Consider the following 14,430-nt stretch of genomic DNA (forward strand, 5'->3'; position numbering starts at 1 on the left):
TTCATCTTTGCATAGCAGCACTATTTACAATAGCAAAAAGATGGAGACAGCCTAAGTGCCCATCAATTGAAGAATGGATAAACAAACTGTCGTACATACATACAATGGAATACTATGCTACCTTGAAGAACAAGGAAGCTGCAAGCCACCGCATAACATGGATGAACCTTGAGGACATTATGCTGAGTGAAATTAGTCAGTCACAAAATGAGAAATACTACTGCATAGGACCACTACTGTAAAAGACTAAGAACAAGAACCCACCCTAAAAGGGGAAAAAAATTATATATATATTTGCTGATCAACTGGGATGTATGGGATGAGGGGAGGAGAGGAAGGGAGTAGGTAGAGCACAGGGTAGGGAATAGACACAGGATAGCTTGGGTGCTGGGGGGTGCGGGGAGACAGGGGCAGCACACAAGAAGAGTGAGGGGAATGGAAGAACAAAGCTGATGGGAGAGTAGTTAGACAGGTTTGCATGGGCTAAGTGGGACAGAGGTAAATGATGATGTATGCACAACCTTGGAACAACAGGGCTCCAGGATACAGGGATTGAGGCATGTTTTGAAGGGAATAATGTTAAGATACTTGGTTGTCTTTTGAATCTTGATTTCCCTTGCCTACCACTGTAAAAATAGACACTTGAAAGGGAGAGAAAGGAATAGCCAGAAACATCACAATTGAAAGCTTGTAAGTCCATCTTCAGCCTATAACTGACTGGAATACCTTGAAGTGGCTAGAAGTTGCCCAGTGAAAGAGGCTTCCTGTAGAGCCTTTGCATTGCACAAGACCGTAGGTGGAATCCTGAACCCCATCCAGAATCAAATTTCCACTTGAAAGGACAAGCATACCAGCCTGGAGTGGCTAGAAGAACAGCAGATACTTTGTGAAAGAAAGACTGGCAGGAAAAATAAAAAACAGTAACAACAGTCTGATTGTTTACTGTAAGAATAAGCAAGCTGTTTGCCCCGGAGCCATCAAGGCAAGTGGTCTGGTCACCTCAGAGCAAACTCCTTTCCAAGACTAAGATTCAAGGGGAATATACGAGCAGGCATGTGGTCTGGCTGGTGGGGAATACACGAGCAGGCATGAGGTCTGGCTGGTGAACACATTCGTCACCAATAAGGGGAAGAGGGGGAAAAACAGCAATGATGTTGTGAGCTAAGTCTGACCACATTCAATAGACTCCTGTGAACCCGTGTAGAGAGCTGGTTGGCCAGCAGTATGGCAAGACCAGGGGACTCCTGGGCCCAGAGGCAGTGACATGGCCACAGAGGACTAGAGCAGAGAATGAAGCATCCAGCTGATATGATGTGAGGGGAGATGCACAAGAACACCCATACTTGTAGACATTACCCACTTGACCTGGCTTCAATGGCTGGATGATCAGAACTTGACTAGAAGAAGAAAGAAGAGGGGGTGGGAAAGAGTAACCCGCAACAATTTGGTGAACTCTACCTATACCTATGGATGTAGTAGCTCAAAAAAGAGAACAAATCTTTACAGTGAGGATCACTCCCACCCCCTTGGTACACAGGGTTGACAGGGATGGACAACTTAGACATTCACTACCCAAAATGGGGGGCTATAGAGGCAAGAAGTGACTGGCTTACAAACTTTCAAGGAGCCTAGTTCTAGACAGGGTTGGGGAATGTAGAATTTCCACTGAATGGTTTCCAATCTGTTGGGACAGGGCTAATAGAAGGAGATGGGAATAAGTCTCTTATGGTACAATAGTGAATAACTGCCATCAGGACTGACTGTGAGGGTCGGAAATGTAAAGGGAGATGTTTTTGATGTTTTTGAACAAACAGAGGGGAGTGACTGATTTTGCAGTCCAGGAGCTGAGGTCCCTGGGACCATCAAGTGAGAAGACCAGAGTACGGGACTACCTACCCAGAGAAGCAGTGATGCCAGAAATGGAGACAGAGACGATGACATGGAGAGATGGAGTGGCTGGGGACACTGGACTCAGGGAGGGAGAGGGGCTGTGTGCTTACAGCCAGGGGGCAGGCCTGTGTGGTGTACCCTTTGGTTATTTGATAATGCATGGAGGGGATTGTAATCATTGCAATGAAACGAAATATGATAGGATGAATGTAAAATTGATGTTCTCCCATGTCAACCCACATAATTCACAATAAAAAGTTAAAAACAATAATAAAGTTATTGTATAGTCAATAAAGCACAGGTAAACATCTTTCTGGAGTTCTGATGTGGTGTTGTGGGTTAATGCACTGGACTGCAAAATCCATTTGAACCACAAGGTAAATTGTTCAAGTTCACCAACTACTCTTTAGAAACCCTTTACAAGGTCACTGTGGGTTAGAACCAACTCGACAGCACTTAACAACAACAAACATCTTTCTGGTATTCTCTGTTTTCAGCCAAGATCCATCTTACATCAGCAATGATATCCCTTGGTCTATAGCCTCATCTGAATCTGGCTTGAACCTCTGGCAGTTCCCTGACAATTTACTGTGGCAGCCATTTTGAATTATTTTCAGCAAAATTTTACTTGCATGTGATATTAATCATATTGTCCAATTTCCACATTCCATTGGGTCACCTCTCTTTGGAATGGGCACAAATATGGATCTCTTCCAATCAGATGGCCAGGCAGCTGTCTTTCAAATTTCTTAGCAGAGATGCATGAACGCCTCCAGCGCTGCACCAATTTGTTGAAAGATTTCAATTTGTGTTCCATCAATTCCCGGAGCCTTGTTCTTTGCCAATGCTTTCAGTGTGCTCTGGCCTTCTACCTTCAGTGAGTGGTGGGTGGGGAGGGTGGGGTGCCAGGGAGTTGGTTCTGACTCATAGTGACCCTGCATAGGGTCTGCAAGACTGTAAATGTTTATGGGAGCAGAAAGCCTTATCTTTCTCCTGCAGTTTTCAAACTGTTGACCTTGAGGTTAGCAGCCTGACTCATAACCACTACACTACCTGAGCTCATCCTTCAGTGAGAGAGGTGAATTTCTTAAGGAAAGGCAGGGTCCCAGAAAGGAACAAGGCAGGCTGTGCTGGGAAGGTGGTCACATTGGTATAGCCATTCCCCTACTCCCCAAACTGAGGATTTTATAGATAAACTCCACCTCACTCAAGAGAGATCCTTTGGGTTCCAGCTCCTCTTGTCTGTAAAGGCTTGGGCATGGCCTCAGTTTCTTCACCTGTATAGAGCTATCATGATGGTTCCACTGAGATGACCCACAGAATGGCACCTGGCCCACTGTGAACCCCACAAAGTTATTGGGTGGGATTGCTCTCGCTGCCAAACCATGCCCCAGCCCTGAGCACAAAGCCCCTCTCTCTAGGCCATATTTTTCCCAACTATTACAAATTGGGCTGTGAACCTTAAGGTAGCAGTTAGAAACTACCAGCTGTTCCGCAGGAGAAAGATGAGGCTTTCTGCTCCCATAAAGATTTACAGCCTCAGAAGCCCTGTACAGGGTCGTTATGAGTCGGAACCAACTCCATGGCACGTAAGCACCATGAAATGACCAGAGGAATCCCAGGTGGCATGGAAATGTGGGCCTAGAAGGCTGGTAGGTTGAAGGAAGCCAAAGGCTTTTTCCTAAGTCCACTTCCCTGGAATAATGGCAAATATGGGTGGAGACCAACATCCTCCAGTGGCAGGCAGCTTCCATTGTTTTCCAGCTTACCTTTCTGTTACCTGTCCCCTAGTGTTCTCTTGGGCATTGGCGGGCATTGTTCCCCAGGGCACAATGATTGGTTCAGGGGTGGGCACAGGGCCAGATAGGGCCAATCAGAGTGACTCTCAGGGCTTCTACTCCCCTCCCCCACCTTTGGTGGAAAATTAATGTAGTTTGTCTTAGTTATCTGTCGCTGCTAAACAGAAATGCCTCAAACAGATGGCTGCAACAAACAGCAATTTATTCTCTCACAATTTTTGGTTGTTAAGTGCCCTTGAGTTAGCTCCAATTCACAGTGACCCAGTATAGGGTCTTCAAGGAGCACCTGGTGGATTTGAACCACCGACTTCATGGTTAGCAGTCCAGTGCTTATCTTGCAGCACCACCCAGGACACCAGAGTTTAGGAGACTAGGAATCTGGATTCAGGGCTGCCTCCAGGGGAAGGCTTGCTCTCTTTGTTGGCTCCTGAGGAAGCTCCTTGTCTCTTCAGGTTTCTTCTGCTCCAGGGAGCCCTTCAGGTGGTTTGGCATCTCTGCCCCCAGCTGCTCCCCCCATCTCTAGGAGGGTCTCGATGCAGGGACCCAGGTCCAAAGGACACACTCCACTCGCTCCTCTTCTTTCTTGGCGGTACTGAGGGTCCTCTCTCTGCTCACTTCTCTCCTTTACTCTCTTGTAAGACGAATGGTCTCCCTCTGGGGAGACTCCCATGCATTGGTCAGGGCTGTGACTTGAGTAAGGGTGTTGCATACTACCCTGAGCCCCCAGAGAGACCTCTTTGTAACAGCCCTTTCAGTCCCCACCTCCTTGGAGTCTCAGTGTGCCCGCCCCCCACCACCACCCAGATAACAGAGCATTGGGAGGGGGTGACATCCAATGATCCTGCCTCCCTCAGACAGCCTTGTTGTGGGGATTTGAGGACAACCTCCTGATAAAGGCACTAGCACTGAAGTCAGACCAAGCCCCCACTTCACTCCCCACCTGTGTGACCTGCTCAGGCTCTCTGACTCAGTTTCCTCATCTGAGGCCAGGGAAGCTCCGCAGCCACCGGGATTGCTGTCAGAGGCGACGGGACTACATGGATGTGGGGCCTGGTGTGAGGGAAGCTTCAGAGAGGATTTTCTGCAGGTGGTGGTGGCTCTCAGGGCCACTGAGGCTACAGAACAGCCTCTGCCGCCCTCTGCTGCCCCCGGGGTCTTTCCTTCAGAAGGCCCATCAAACTGCTGCTGCGCCTTTGGGTCGAGGTCATTTTTGGCTAAGGGAATGACACGCTCTCAGGAGAGGGAGCCTATTAAGCTGTTGGTTCCCACCTGGGCACCCAGGTAGATCAAGGCCTGAAAAGGTGCTAACTGCGCTTCCAAAGCTATTTCTGACATTTCAGGAAGCCAGCAACAGGCTGCACAGGTGACTTGGAAGGCTTGCCACTGGCTGTGACTGTCCATCAGTTGTATTCACAGGTATGGCCCAATATCGTATCAGTTGTAATGAATTCATCCTGTCATTAGTTTTGTTTGCTGGAATAATCCTTAAAACGTGGAGCTGGTGGAAGAGCAAGTTGAAAGGTGCTGTAGTGGAGGCCCACTGTCTTGAACACTGGCTACTAAAACTACTGGCGCAGCAGACACGTGTCAGCCCAATAGTACCTTGGTTTCTTTGAGAAACAACCTATTTTTGTGTGTGGCCTTGTGGGTCACCCATCACAAGTTCTGCCTTCTGCTATGAAGATGAGGGGTTCCAAGTCTCCTGCTCTCCTCCCCAGAGCCCAGCCAGGGTGTGGCTTGGATTTTATATTAGTCAGCTCATGCTGTGGTAACCAAGTCTCCACAGCAGCGTGGCTTACATCAGTGCCATGCTTTGTTTTGTTTGGCTCCCAGGTCTGAGCACTGTGGCTCTGCTCAGCGCTCACCTGTGTCTGCAGGTGGGGGCCTAGCTGGGAAATGCTGTTCTCCTGGCAGAGAGAAGCAAGAGGTTCACCGGAACCAGTCAGGTGCATTGAAAGCTTCAACTCAGATGCTACTGGTCCATCTTAACTGAGGAGAGCAAGCTCACGCAATCACAGGGAAAAGAAGCAAGGGCGGGATGCATCATTCTCTCAGCAGAGAGGGAGTGGATAATGGGAACAGCAATGCTCATCTACCTACCCCAGTCTCCCAAGACTGACTCGGGAGAGGTTGGGATATGGACCCAGGTTCTGCTGAGAAGCTCTTGCCTCTGAGACTTCCCAAGCGGACTGGTGGGTGAGTGGGTGCCACAACCTCTTCCACTGAATCCCCTTTGGGTTAATATTGGCCACAGTCAGTTTCTCTGGGTCAGAATATTGAATTCTTCAAAGAGAACATATAATAGTAACAAATTAACACAACACCCTCTGGGAAACAAGAGGACTGATGATTTAAACTGGAGAAAATCAGTGTGCTGAAAATGGCTGCAAGGGGAATTCGGGCACAGGAGCTGGAGGGAGCCCAGGGAACTGAAGCTGAGAACCGCTTTGCTCCCATCCCAATGTGGGGCCATCAAAAACATTCTGGGCACATGGCACGTGGCTTCTAGTAGAAAGACTGGAGCTAGCATCCATCTGGAGGCATCTCAGAAGAAAGGATTGGATATCTATTTCTGAGAAAAGAGCCAATGAAATTCCTACAGAGCACAGTTCTAAAGACACACGCAGGGTTGTCACAGATCCAAAGCTACCTGATGGTAACTGGTTTAAAAACATTCCGTGTCCTGCCCAGCCCTCGCCCCAAGCCGACCCACATTCTCTCAGGCTGCAAGGTCCCAGCCAGGACTGTGGGATCCTCTGATTACCCTCTAGTTGCCAGCTTCAAACCCTGGTTATACATTAGAAACTGCTGAGAATTTTTTAAAAGTAAAATGCCCAAGTTTCCTAATGAGCAGCCAGGGTTGAGGCCCACTGCCCTCTTCCTGACACGCCCCTTCCTGACTGTGGAGTAGAAGCTGCTCCCTGGGCAGGCATGGAGCGGGATGCCAACCCTGAAATAGGATCAATTTTCAAGAGAACACAGGAAGAATCTGGATTATTTCCACCTAAAATATCTCAATTTTTAAATGTTAGCTCAAATATATTAAATTGTATTCAGGATACCCAAAATATGTCTGTAGGCCACTCAACAGGAGCGTCTGGACCAGAAAGCCTCTAAATGTTCATATTCTTGGCCTGCTCCCACCCACTTGACCTTCAGGAAGCCTCTGGGCATGTGAGAACAGTAGTCACGAGTGTGTCTTTGTACTGTTCCTGGGCTGGGACTGACCAAACCCAAATACATCAGATCCCAAGCATCGGTGTGACATATGAGAAGACAACAACAGGCCAAGTGCCACCCTGAGCTGTCTGCTCCGAGGTCCCCGCCTACCTTCCTGAGCAGAGTGCCCAAGGCCACATAGCCAGTAAGCAAGGAACCCCAGGGACAAGTGCCACTGAGGATTGTTCTCTGTACCCCCAGCTGCTCCTCCCAAGCCCGGGGCATTTTACCTTTTTGGCAGTTGTTGTTTTGCCCTTTAATTACATTTAAAAAAAATCTTAATTAGAAAATATAATAATTTTATAATTACTGTTTTTTATTATAAATTATTACATTCAGGGTAGGAAATTTTTATATAATAAAGTATAAAAAGAAAATGAAAATCACTTCTAATCTGAATGATGGTGTAATGGCTAATCCTCAGTCTAACTAAAAGGATGGTCGCTTGAAATCGGTGGCTCCCAGGGAGAAACGCCCGTGGGTCTATTCTCATAAAGATCACAACTTACGGAACCCTCTAGGGCAGCTCCGCTCCATCACATGGGGTCACTCTGAGCTGAAGTCCATTCAATGGCATCTTAACTGACCCATGCGTTCTGACTAATGAAAAGATCCTAGGTCATTCTGAAGGGAAGTCCCACTTCACTGTGTCAGACGAGGGGCCCCAAGTCTTGTCCAGTGGGGACACATAGCTCTATTTCTCCAGAGCTGGGACACTGCCAAAGTCAGATTTGGAGAACCCATTTTAATTTTTAGATCTACGTTTCTTCTTCCTAATGCATGCTAACAAGCATTATAATTACATGCAAGTCTTTAGAGTAAGAACCTCTGGTGTCCTGTGGGGCTGGCCGACTAAATTCTCACAAAGGCCAAATGTGCCCTCTGGTGGCAGCTAGAAGGGATGGCCTCAGGCAAGGGCTGGGTCTTGGGGTCAGCCCTTTCTCAAGTCAGTGGTTCTCAAAGTGGAGTCCCAGAACTAGCAGTACCAGTCTCACTTGGGAATTGTTAGAAATGCACATTTTAGGCCCTGCCCCGATTGTTGTTGTTGTTAAGTGCCGTTGAGTTGGTTATATAGGGTTTCCTAGGAACAGCTGGAGTCCTGGTGTGGCGCTGTGGGCTAATGCACCAGATTGTAGTCATTTGAACTGCATGTTGGCAGTTCAAGCTCACCAACTGCTCCTTGAAAACCCTGAACAGGGTCGTTATGGGTTGGAACTGACTCAACAGCACTTAACAACAAACAAAGGAGCAGCTGATGGGTTTGAACTGCCGACCTTGTGGTTTGCAGTCCAGTGAAAATGGGTAAAAAAGGTAGAAAAAATTCTCATTAAAATAAATATGAGACTGGAGGAACCCCCAGGACTGTTGCCCTAAAACACCTTCTAATTGAAACTGAAGACAGTCCCGGAGACTACTTTCCAACGAATAATCAGACAGGTCTACAAAAGAAACAGTAATACCCGTGAAGAATGTGCTCCTTAGAACAACCAGCTACAAGGACCAAAGGGCAAAACCAAAGATGAGAAGGCAGGGAGGGCCATGGAAACCACAAGAGTGGAAAGAGGGAACCCAGGGAGGAAATGGGAAGGGGATCGTAACCAACTTCACAGAACAAGCTGTATGACTTACTGATTGGAAAACGAATTTGCTGTGTGAATTTTCAACTAAAGCATCATAAAATATTCAACAACAAAACCCAGTTGCTGAGCAATAAGGGACGGAGTGGCCAGGAACTGATGATGCCTGGGCAGCTTCACCAACTACACCACAGAAAGGCCGCTGCCTACACTAAGTCCTCCCTTGTTCTGACGCCTGTGGCATCCTGAGGCTGCAGAGCTAGGATACAGAGGCAGAACAGACATCTCCCAGGGCAAACGGATCCAGGCTTCTCCAACGGCCTTTAAAAGACCAGAGCGTGTTGTGCAAAGGGGATTCTTGGGGAAGAGACCAGTGTGGTCTCTGGCAGTGTGGTCAATGGCAGAGGGACTCCACAATCCTAGAAAGCCTCCACCGAGGGGGATGTAAGACTTGAAACTCTGGCATACGACAGAAGAACTAACAGCAAAAACTGAGATCAGAATAAAGCAGAAAAACTCAAAAAGTCAGGAGGGAGGAAAGAACGGGAATATGGCCCCTGAATTTAACCAGAGCCCTACCTGGAGGGAAAACTTTATCATTCAATTACGCTCAAGATGAAAACTCCCCACATAGACTCAAGATACAACAACGCATCTTGGAGTCTTGGAGAAATCAGATTTCTGAATGGATAGGCACCCCACAGGTTCCCTGCCGTGAAGTTTCCCAGACAAAGAAGTGATAGTTCTCAGTGCATCCAGCTGTTTGGAAATCTTTGCACCTGGTTAAATCAAGCAGGAGTTCATCGAGAAAATCGGGCAAAACAGGGCTTTGAAAAGGTTCTTTACAGTTCAGGCATAGCTGACAAAACAAAACCGGAACAGACCCAAATTTGTAAAATGTGGGTGTACTGAAATAACTGGAATGGAAAAAATTGTGGGTTGATGCCTTGCTAAAAACTTCATCTCTCTCCTAGAAAGCAAGGGCAGCGTGGGCTTTGCACAGCCACCAGATCTCTTGAACAGCACAGCTGGAAACAACAGTGTCCAGCTCAAAGTTGGTGACTAATGTGACACTGTGTGTCACTCTCCACAATCCTGGCACTAATCCACTCTTCTGCATCAGGATCCTGAAAGGACTCACCACACCTCTTCTGAGTCTCCCATTCCAGGGCTTTGATTCATAATTGTTCCTGTTTGGGTATTTCCACTTTTTACAAATTCAAGTATGTTCCTATTTCACTGTGTTGGCCATGACTGAACTGGTGCGAAGCCCGAAAGAAAACCACATTTCAGCAGAAACCAGAGACAGGCAGATGGGAGATGTCATGGTGAATATTTCAGGTCACATGTGTCCCTCCCCCTTCTAGAGAAGGTTGTTTGTCCTACCATTCTAATAGTACTATTACAGCAGTGCTCTTTTTCCATTCCAGATTTCAGATTACACATTGTATGTACTCCTTAACCCTGTTTACTCAATATTGAGTACCTGCTGTGTGGCACTGTAGGCTAAGCACTGGACCGCAGGTCGGTCTGAACTGCAATGTCGGCAGTTTAAGCTCACCAACCACACCCTGTACAGGGTTGTGATGAGTCAGCACTGACTCGACAACACTTACCACCACACCACCATGTGTCAATCATTGTTCTAGGTTCTGGCGTTACAACAGTAAACTGATAGAACCTGCGGAGTGTCTGTCCATTTAGAAGTCTGATTTCTCCAAGACTCTAAGATGTATTGTTTCATCTTGAGTCTAGGTGGGGAATTTTCATCTTGACCATAATTGAATGATAAAGAAAAATTCCTGTCTTCATGGAGTTTACATCTTAATGGAGGTAGAAATAAAATAAAATATACAAGGCTTGTTGTAGTTAAGTTGCTGCAGAGTCGACTGTAACTCACTGCAGACCCGTGAGTGTGTAGCAGAGAAGTATACTCCAAAGGAATGTCTTCTGGACACACATGGCCAGCATCTTTCAAGGCATCTCTGTGTATGTCTGAACCGCCAACTTTTCAGTTAGGAGTTTGCACCACCTAGGACTAAGGTTTGTTGTTGTTAAGTGCTGTTGAGTCAGTTCCAACTCTTGGTGACCTTGTATAGGGTTTCCAAGGAACAACTGGTGAGTTTGAACCACTGACCTTGCAGTTCAAGCCAACCCTGTGATCCAGTGCTTATCCTACAGTGCCACAGCAGGGCTCCTTAGAGGTCTTCATTTCCAGCTTGTCTCTCAATTAAACTCTGAATTCTATTTTCAAAGTCTTGTGGGGGGCTTTTTCTAGACTACAAGAGAGAGACCAACAGTCTTCACTCACATTTTCATTTTAGGAGAGCTGGCTCAGGAAAGGGCTTCTAAAACAACGTGCCAATGCATCTTTGAGATCTTTTTCAACTGTAGATCCAGATTCCGTGGGTCTGAGGAAGTCTTTGTTTTCCAGCCATCCTCTAAGAGGGACACTCAGGTTAGGAACAGTCACCATTTGTCTGTTTGGTAAGATTATGTGTCAACTTTAACAGACCAAGATTCTCAGTGGTTTGGCAGATATTCCATTCTGTGATCTACTATGAGCAGCCAATCAGTTGCAAGGTAAGTTTCCTCGAGGGTGTGGCCGGCAACCAATATATATGGTAAAGCTTTCCTTCTCTTGGTCCTGCATCCAGCTCAACATCCTCCAATCTCTGGTTCTTAGGACATGAGCCAGAAGCCTGACAGTTTTGGATTTGTCAACCCCTGTAACCACATGATTCAGAAAGAGCCTCTAGCTTGACACGTGACCCAGAGATTTGGGGCATACCAGTCTCCACAACTGCATGAGTTATCTCCTTGAAACAAATCTCTGCAAACACACACACACACACACACACACACACAAAGGGTAAATCAAAAAGTACTCTACAGAAGTGCTCTCTCCATGTGCAGAAGATGAGCGATGAGACTTGAAGATACTTGGGCTCTATTAGGCCAATGGACCAACAGAACATGAACATCAGTCTCCAGAACTCTAAGACTAGATGAGCTAGTTGGTTCCCAGCTACACTAATTACTCTAAAAGGGCTATCAGAAGGTTCTGAGTAGAATGGGGGGGGGGAGGGGGAAGGAAGTGGAATAAAACTCAAAAACCAGGCTTACTGGTTAGAGACTGGAGAAACCTGAGGCTATGGCCCTTGACCACCATCAGGTCTGGAAAGTAACTCATCCTGGTGACCCCGTTTCCAGCCAAGTAGTAGATAGGTATATAGGGAGAACAACACTAGTAAGGTATATACTCACCATGGAATGGTCATTCAAAATCAAAAGGGCAACATTTTCCTAAGGACACAGTGGAGAAGGAATGGACAGGTGGGTGGGATGGAAATAGGTACCACAGGGAGGAAGTGGGGTAACTGAAGTCCATGGAGGGGATTGTAGTAGTCATGGAGATGAAACAAAACATGTGATTTATTGAGTGTAAAGCTGATGATCTTGTCTGTAAACCTTCACTCGTTTAATAATATGTATTTCTATTCAATTTTAGAAACTTCTGTTAAACAAAAATGTCAAAATGTGAAGCTATTGTTTCTCAATATAGCCTCCATTTAGGGACGTACATTTCTGAAAGGGCTGTTTCTATAACCCTTCCATCAAAAACTCTGCCCTCTTCTATTCACATCATGTCCAAGTGGCAGTTTTGGTATCTTTGTGGGACTCATATCGTGTTCTGTGAATTTGGGGAGCAAATAGAAGTTTGAAGGGGTGCAATCAGGACTGTGGGTGAATGGAGTAAGGTTTCCTAATCAAATTCTCACAGGACAGCCCTTGCTACCCTCAAAGAATGTGCAGGTGCTTTGTCTTGATGGGGGGAAAAACTACTCAGCTCAACTTTTCTGGCCTTTTTCCACCAATTCAGTTTTCAATGTTCTTAAAACGTCTTTGTAAATCCCCATGATCTTCCTATATCCTTTGAGAAAATTTATCAAATTACTGCTTTGGAATCGCAAAAAATGGACCTGCCTTGAATTTAACTGGGCCAGCAGCAGATCCCCTGAGAAGCCACTGTTTTGACTGGACTCTTTTTCTGGAAGCACTCTAACAAGAGTAAGACAAGTGTCTGCAGCCATTCACTGATGACAGACATATGTTTAAACATGTTTTGTATGGAATAAACCCATGCATGTCTGAACAGGAGCCCTAGTGGTAATATTCTTTTATCTACCCTGATAGATGTACATGTCACTGCTTTTGTTCCTCTAGAGATCCCTGCCTAAGACAGGTGCTTTGTTGCTATGATGTTGAACAAGTTTCAATTCTACAATAGGACAAACTAGGAAGAAAGGCCTGGAAATCTGCTTCCAAAAGTCAGTCACAATAAACTCTCTGGTTCCCAACAGCCACTCATGAGGATGCCATAGGACAAGGGTTCCCATGAGTCAAGGGCTGACTGGGTGGCTGCTGACTAGCAGCAACAACTGGTGGATACTGCTACCAGTCCACAGCTGTGGGCCACAGTTCTGAGTAGGAGGCATGCCGTCAGCTGGAGCTAGCTCCAAGAACAGGAATTCCTCTGGTTGGGGCCCTCCTCTTTGCATCAAGGCATGCTGTCTTCCTAGCCACTCCTTCAAGCAGGCAGGTCACCAAGAATCCATCCTTCTTTTTAAAGGTAAGAACACTGAGCCCCAGGAGAGGTTACAGGAGGTCAGAGGCACAGAGTGGTGGCAAAACTAGGACCAGACTCCCATTTACCTCGTGGGGTGGGCTGGCCTCTGCTTTGCATGGCCTAGAGCAGACGAGGGAGGCGATCAGAGAAGGGGGAGGCCCTTGGCAAGTGCTCTGGGCCCATAAAGAAGCCGGCTCAGCAGTGAACTCCACGGAAAGTCACATAAAATGATGCATTTCCAGGTCTCAGAGGCCCTCTACACGGGGCTAGCTACTGCAGCCCACCTGCCAATAGTTTACTAGTCTGACTTCACTGAACTGGCCTTGGAGAGTTTCTGGTCGACTTCCTTAGCTCCCTCTGCTGTGGGAGTTCTGCCAAAAGCGCTCTGAGGCAGCTGTGGGGAGCGTTCAGCCCTCTCCAGTGGGCTTCTCTTGTGGGTATGAATATAGCTGGGTAAGCTAAGAGAAATGGGATGGGCGGAGAAAGGTCCATCCCTTCTTGTCTGGAGACTGTCTCGCAAAGATGATCCCAGGAGGAATGGACTCACCACAGCTACTTCCTTAGGTAAAATCAGAAGATGTCAATACAGAAAGGGTATTCAGCCAGTCAACACACTCAGCCTGCACAACCTGTAAATATTTAACTATCAAAAACAGCAAACACTGCTTTATGGCATGTGATAAATTAGAATGTACTAAGATGTGGAGCCACTTTATGATGGGCCTAAAACAACAAAGACGACAACTGGAGATTTCACTGGCAGAAAAGAACGTGCCATTAAGAATGCTATAAAAAATAAAGAATGCTATAGACAGACACACTCTTTTCAGGGAAGGCAAAAGCGAAAGCCAAGGCGTTTCCCCTGGGGAGTTCTGCTCACGGTATCAAGTGTGGTGTGCCTACAAGAAATTTAATGGCCAAGACTCAGAAAAGCTGACCAGCAATAGGGGCAGAGGGTGGGGTGCCAAAAGCAGAATTTTCCAAAACTGGTGCCAAGACCAATTGTAACAATGGCCAAGATGGAAAACATGGGCCAAGAGAGGCAACTAGTTTCTCAGAAGATGAAAACAGAAGCCTCTAAAACCAAGGGTAGAAAAGAAAAGTCGTAACTTTGGAGTTCAGCTCAGGATCTGTAGCAGAAAGGGTTGTACAAGAAAGTACATCAGCCTTGGTTCCAACCAGATGAAAGAGAACTATTGAGAGGAATGCATCTGAAGAACAGAAACAAAACCAGCTTGAAGATGGATTTCTCTGGAGTCCCGTGTCTGCTGTCAAGCAGATGAAGCTGTGTTGGGGTGCCCCCAAGTCAGGGGTG

The sequence above is a fragment of the Chrysochloris asiatica genome, unplaced genomic scaffold (genome assembly GCF_000296735.1).
Source record: "Chrysochloris asiatica unplaced genomic scaffold, ChrAsi1.0 scaffold00047, whole genome shotgun sequence".
Classification (NCBI taxonomy): Eukaryota; Metazoa; Chordata; class Mammalia; order Afrosoricida; family Chrysochloridae; genus Chrysochloris; species Chrysochloris asiatica.